Source organism: Phragmites australis, chromosome 5 (genome assembly GCF_958298935.1).
Source record: "Phragmites australis chromosome 5, lpPhrAust1.1, whole genome shotgun sequence".
In the NCBI taxonomy this organism is placed as follows: Eukaryota; Viridiplantae; Streptophyta; class Magnoliopsida; order Poales; family Poaceae; genus Phragmites; species Phragmites australis.
In genome coordinates, this window is record NC_084925.1 from 44,088,599 (window position 1) to 44,096,380 (window position 7,782).

Genomic DNA, 7,782 nt, shown 5'->3' on the forward strand with positions numbered 1-7,782 from the left:
ATCATCAAAGGCTTGTTACGGATGTTAGACGAATATAACCCTTTAGTGAAAAAATTTAGAATGGCAAGAGATCGATTAAAAGAATACCCTGAAGAAAATTTGGCGATTAGAATTATTGGCGCTCGTGATGGTGACCCTGTGCAATATAACCTTCCAACATGCAATGAACTCGCTTTATTAGTGGTTGGGGATTTCTCACTCGATACTTTTAAACGTGACATAATAGTCGATTGTCTTGGTGATGCCCTTCGCCAGATATCAATACTTCATCCTGCTCTTATGGCCTTGCAATATCCACTATTATTCCCATACAGCGAATGTGGTTTCCAAGTAGGTGTCCTTTATGTAGGTGCTGATCTGACAAGGCCGAATGCTCGGAATAAAATGACAATGCAAGATTACTATCGTTATTGCTTTCATTATAGAGCAAACCAACCAAACCCGTATCTTTGCTATGGTAGATTATCTTCGCGGGCTAAGGTTGATGCTCGGGCTTGTATTGATGAGAATAGATTACAATGGATCATCGACAATCAGGACAAGCTTAGAGTGGAACAATTCCAAGGAATTGTTGATGCTGTGACAAACGGTTCTATAGATGGCGATGTTGTGGGTAAGCGTACGTATCTTCCTGCGAGCCATACTGGGGGTAGACGATACATGATCCAAAACTTTCATGATGCGGTTGCCATCACTAGAGTTTATGGTGTTACTGACATATTTTTAACTTTCACGTGCAACCCAAAATGGCCTGAAATTGGTGAAGCCCTTAGATTTGAGCGTGGTCAAAAGCACACTGATAGAGCCGATGTTGTTGTTAGGGTGTATCACATGAAGTTACAAGAGATGCTTGGAGATATCAAAAGTGATATGGCCTTTGGTCCTATTAATGCAGGTGTGCTTCCTCTTTGTTTCTTGCACTTCTGTCTTTAACTGCCACCCATTTTACTTTCGTTTCTTTTATCATTTTTACACAACTTTCTTGTGTTTCTCTTTGCTTACCTTTTGTTGCACTTGCTCCCATTCACCAGTGCTTCACACTGTTGAATTCCAAAAACGTGGCTTGCCGCATGCGCATATGCTGTTATGGCTCCGCCACGCTGCACCTATTCCTACAGCTGAGTACATAGATTCTTTCATTAGTGCTGAGATCCCAAATCCAAAGGTTGACCCCCTCGGCTATGCTCTCATTGCAGAACATATGATGCATGGCCCTTGTAGTGCACAAAACCCAAATTGTCCTTGTATGAAAAACGGCATATGCTCTAAAGGCTATCTGAAACCATTTTTCGATGAAACTAGAATCGACGACCAAGACTTTGTTATATACAAACGTTCTGATAATGGCAGATACATTAGGAAAGGAAACGCTGATTTAGATAACCGATGGGTGGTGCCTTATAACATGACCCTCCTTAAAAAGTTCCTGGCTTATATTAATGTTGAGTATTGTAACAGGACACATGTTTTAAAATATTTGTTCAAATATGTTACGAAAGGCCCTGACTGTGCAAAAGTCTATATTGAGCGGATACAAAGGGGTCAAGATACGCCTATGGATCCTACGACTAGAATTATCGATGAAGTAAAAGAATACTTAGATTGTCGATATATCTGTGAGCAAGATGTGCGTTGGCGTTTATTTGATTATGAAATACATGTACATGTCCCGGCTGTAGAACGCCTCCCTGTTCATTTGCCTAACGAAAATTGGGTGACTTACAAAGATACTGATAATCTATCTGCAATCATGGCGAATGAGCGTGTGAAACGAACTATGCTAACGCAATGGTTTTTAGCTAACCAAAAATACCAGCAAGGAAACAATTTAACTTATTGTGAATATCCTACTTTATTTACATGGGATGAAATCGATAGAGTGTGGAACGAAAGACGCCATGGTTTAAGATAGGACGTCTATATTTTGTGCATCCCAGCGTCGGAGAACGATACTTTTCAAGAATGTTACTCATGATTGTCAAAGGTGCAAAAAGCTACGAAGACATTAAGACTTATGAAGGAATAGTCTACAATACGTTCAAAGAAACATGTGCAGTCCGCGGTCTTTTAGAAGATGACAGTGAGTGGCTTAACGCGTTTAATGAGGCAATTACATGGGGTTCATCACCTCAGCTCAGACAGCTTTTTGTTACTATGTTGCTCTTTTGTGATGTCAAAGATGAATTCTTGCTCTTTGAAAAAATTTGATTTTATTTAGGAGATGACATCCAGCGTTGACTGAAAGAAACTTTACGGAACCCAAATTTCAGCCTTCCTTTGCCTGAACTAAAAGATATGATTCTTGATGAAATCTCTACTTTACTTAGTAAGCATGGAGCCAATATAAAAGACTATAATTTACTTGCCAAGGCCCAAAAAACTCCGCAATTTTTCGCTAATAGACTTATAGATGATGAGATGTCTTACAACTTATTTGAATTACAAACGGAATCAGCATCTTTGTGTAGCCGTTTAAATCCAGAACAAATGGAAATTTTTGAACAAATAGTTAATTGTGCCTCTAATGAGATTCCTGGAATTTTTTTTTATTTCGGGGTTTGGTGGTACTGGAAAAACTTTTTTTTGGAATGCAATTATATCATTTTTAAGAACAAAAGGAAAAATTGCCCTCACTGTAGCATCCTCTGGTGTCGCAGCCTTACTTTTACCTGGTGGAAGAACTACTCATTCCCGGTTTAAAATACCCCTTGATATTGATGATGCTACTGTTTGTGACATCAAAAGAGGAACCATGCTAGCTGAGCTAATTCTTAAAACCTCATTAGTTATCTGGGATGAAGCTCTAATGACCCACAGGAAATGTTTTGAAGCTTTAGATAGAACTTTCCGTGATATCATGAGTGGACAAGATCTCAAAGCAAAACAGCTTGTGTTTGGTGGCAAAGTGATTGTCCTTGGTGGTGATTTAAGACAAATTCTTCCTGTTATAGAAGGTGGTACTAGAGCTGAAATAGTTAGTGCTTCCATTACTAAGTCTGCACTCTAGCATCATGTGAAAGTCTTAAAATTAACGACTAATATGAGACTCTCATCACATGATCTTGATATCGCTGTGCAATCTGAGATTGCTGAGTTTAGCAAATGGGTGCTTGATATTGGAGAAGGCAAAATACCTGCTGAAAAACATGATAATAAATCTGAGGTGACATGGATAGAGATACCTTCTAATTTTTTGCTGCATACAGATAGTGATAAGATTGCTTGTATTGTTGCTTCTATTTACCCATATTTTAAAGCGCGATTTTCTGATCCATCATATCTGTGTAGGCACGCTATATTAACGCCTACAAATGACATTGCTGATGAGGTGAACTCATATGTTTTGTCCCTTGTTCCAGGTGAAGAAAAACAGTACTTGAGCTCTGACACGATTTGTAAATCAACAGACACAGTTGGGGATCCAGATCTGCTGTACCCTATCGAGTTCCTTAATTCGCTTAAATTTAACAATTTCCCAGAACATGAGCTTGTGTTAAAAAAAAAGGCGTTCCTATCATGTTATTACGTAACCTTAGCCAAACAGAAGGATTATGCAACGGAACGCGTCTTATTGTTAAAAACCTTGCTGACCTTGTCATTGAGGCTATTATTATAACTGGCAAAAATGTTGGCCAAATTGTTTACATACCTAGGATAGCTCTGTCTTCTGTGAAAAATAAAATGCCATTTAGTATCCAGCGTCGTCAATTCACTGTAAAAATATCCTATGCCATGACTATAAACAAAAGCCAAGGATAAACTCTTGACAACGTTGGTGTTTACTTAAAGACTCCTGTTTTCACCCATGGGCAGCTTTATGTTGCCGTGTCACGAGTTACATCCAAAAAAGGTCTTAGTATCTTGATTGAAAATGAAGATGGTACATGTGGTTCGAAAACCAAAAACATAGTGTACACTGAAGTTTTTGCATCTTTGTCATAAGTTTTCTGTATAATTTACATGTACATATGCTTAGTTTTGCTTGTAAGCATCCAATACTTTACCTGTGATTATACATGGTGCCGTGTCTATTACTAATTCTCCTTTGTTAAATACCTGTTTACCCTTTCATTACACCAATGGCTTTCTCATGCTGTAGATCCATTATACGCCTTACATTATTTGTATGTGCCTTCTTTCAATATTTTGTCTCCAACAGATCATGTCAATCTCCATGCTTAAAGATATAAACCCACGAGGCAGGCATTGGACCATTTGCACAAGGATATCAAGGATGTGGGATTATCGTGGAGGAACAGACAATGGTCCGATTCGTCATGTTGACCTCGTGCTTCTTGATGCTGAGGTACCAGAGCTGTCCCATATCATATTTGAAACCACAATCACTATATGTTATATTGTTTGTTATCTAAATTCCCTTTGTTCCTATTGCTCTCTGTATATCACAGGGCACTGCAATGTATGCTGAGATTGCAGCTGACAATATTGAGTCTAAAAAATCATTGCTTACTGAAGGAAAAATATATACGTTCAAAAGGTTTAGAGTTCTAAAATCTAAGTCTACTTACAGACCTGTCGAATCAGAGTTCATGATTGATATCACGTGTCATACCTTGATTGAGGAGAAGCACGATGCTCCATCTGATTTCCCACTCTATACCTACAGCCTCACGCAGTTCGCTGACCTACCTATGCTTGTTGGTGAAACCAAACGTTTCATCGGTTTGGCGCTCCAATTATTTTCAGCCTCTAAATATATTAGACCTAATATCTGTCATCGTATGGAATTACAATGCTATATCCTTACTTCATTCCTCTTCTTTATTAGATGTAATTGGGATGATCACAGAAATTTCTGATCTAGCTACCTTTCAGCTTCAAAATCAGCCAAGGCCTACACTTCGAAGGACCATTACATTGAAAGATTCAAGGTGCATTACATCATCTTATCTCTATTTTCTTCCACTCAGTTTTTCTCCCTTAAAATTTCATATGCCTATAGCTCAAGTACACATGTTTCTAAAAATTAATTTCTCATCTGTTTACAGCAACTATGAAATGAAATTAAATTTATGGGGTCAAAGAGCTTCCGAGTTTGATTCTGATCAGATATGTCAGCTTAGCCAAGATCATCCAATGATCGTCATCTTTGTTGGTATGCTTATGAAATCATACAAAGGTGCAGTTCCGTTAATACTCTCAACTTTATTAATTGTGATAGATAGCTTTACTTTACTGCCTATGAAACATTCTTCTCTGTATAACCAGCACTATTTTCCCACAGATATAACAACCTGCTCTCTTCTTTACCTCCAAATGCTAAAACCTGCTGTTTAATCAACATGTTGCACCACAGCGATGTTTTCGTTCCGTTATTCAAAACACACAACTTCATATCTAACATGTAACTGCCAAATTCGCCCACTTGCAAATGAAACTGTATATATATATATTCGTATCTCTTTTGTATATCGACCCTGTCCAATGTACATAAACATATTCTTTCTAGAATTGTTACTTTCCTAATAATAATAGTCTTGTGTAGCTTTCCCTTTTTCCCTACAATGCATGTTATATTCCACATATTATTGGTTACTTTCAGTAGCCTAATTTTTCAGACCCCTTTAACTTTAGTTACTATATTTCAAACATATCCATTCTTGTGAACTGCTACTGTGAGGAACATGAGGGAGGGGGGTGAGACAAAAAAAAAAGAAATACACAGAGGAGGGCAAAAAAAGAACAAGAAACAGGCCCAGATACTTATTATTTAGCACAATAGTCCACTTGGATTTTAATTAGATATACCAATTGGTAGATACAAAGGGCAAAAAACAAAAAAAAAAACCCCATACAGCTAATTTTACTTTCCTGTTCTCAGTTTAGCTTTGACATTTATGCAATCAAAGAGCTTCTCAGCTTTTACACAATCAAATATGTCAACTCTTTTCACATTCCTTTCATTAGCATCTTCATTTTTATGCTCAGATTACTTTCTACATTTAATATTACTCCAGAACAAACTTTACGGCATACAGTTCACACTCACTTGCCTACTTTGCTTACTATAACAAAGTATGCCGTCGATGACAGACCTTTGAGTTATTTTCCAGGTGACCATTCGTTGAGTGGTAACACAGCATGCCGCTGGTATATCAATCCTGAAGTTCCTGAGGTCGATGATTTCCTCCATAGGTACGACCACTCCATCTAATTTGATTACTATTCTCCTCATACTATATCATATATTTTTGTTACCCTTTTATCTATATATTCGCTCAGTCCAAAATTGATTTTCGCCCCTTTTCCATAGCCTCGGTGGTCATTTCCAACCTATACAGCACACCACGCCGGCTGAACAACAGCAAGCCTCTCATACTACCAATGTCGAACCACAGCAAAAGACTCTGTATGAACTTCTTTAGATTAGCCCATATGACTTTCCAGCTAAGTGCATCTCATACTTATAGTTACTATTACCTTATTTATTTCTATTTACACCATGCATTGCTCATTCAATAACTAACTAATTTTCCCTATTCTACAGCGTGAAGGTTTTCGCTGTGTTGTGACTATTTCAAGAATAGATCCATTGATATCCTGGTGGTTTCCTTCTTGCAACCGATGCAGCAGAACATCACTACCAGATGGAAATGACTACAAGTGCCCCCACTGCAGCTGCACTGGTTGTACATTCAAGTAATAATTCCTTAGCTCGTTTAAGAAAATATCTTATACCTCCTTTGTTCAAAACGCCAAGCTGAATCATCTCATCCTACACCATCTACTCATCTATTACTACAACAACCACATGAGATTAACATCCCTGTCCTTCCTCAGGTATACATTCTCATATTCCCTGTCTTTTATTTACCAGCAAGTTTTCTCTCCATTTAATAGCTATTCGATTTTCTTATACTCTAGAGCACAAAGGAGACTCCACCACCAAAGCACTCGCCAGCGCTTACGTTGCCTAAAACAAAGACCTCTTCCTCGTAAGCCAAATATATTTTCTGCTTTTTTGCTTACCACAGCTACCACCCTGCACTTTTATTCCCACAGCTGATCAGATATTATACCTACACACTTAAATTTTGGACCTTGTAAAATATAGTGTTGAAGCAGAAGTTAGTGCAAAGGAACGCAATGTTCATAAACGCCTGTTTAAGAACCAAGATCCAAATCAGCAGGTCATTTATACCATCACAATACTGTCTACCTCTAAAATGTTTCTCATATCACAAAGTTTTCTTAGTCAAATATGTTCTATACTGCCTGTTGCCTCTATATATATACTTACATGCTTTCATCACTATTAAAAAAAAAATAGATTACAGGTAAAAATGATGATTTCACAGATGCAGAGTTCCAAGATGACCTACCTGACATAACCGCTAAGTTAGTATATCGCATATGCCTTCAACATTTTCTTCGTTACAGCAATCTCCTACTTTACCACATTCTATGCTTTACAATTTTTACAATGTACAGACATCACTCTTCTGCTCTTTCCAGCAGTGGCAGTCGCGATCCATCCACCAAACCCTACTAACTTTCCAGTGTTAGCAACCACAGCACTTTCAATTTTTATTCTCTCATGTTCTGTTTTTTCGTTCGCCAACAACGTTCTATTTACTATTTTTCTATCCCACCTGCAGCTTGCTACCAAGGAACTGAATTGCTTTTGCTATTACCAGAACTTCATCCTGTCCAATGGAAGCTGTTCTTCTTGTGCAACTTGCTACACGGGGCCTGAATTCCTTTTGCTGTTAGTATAGCTTAGCCGTACCCCATCAATACCACCAGCATTACCTGTACGCA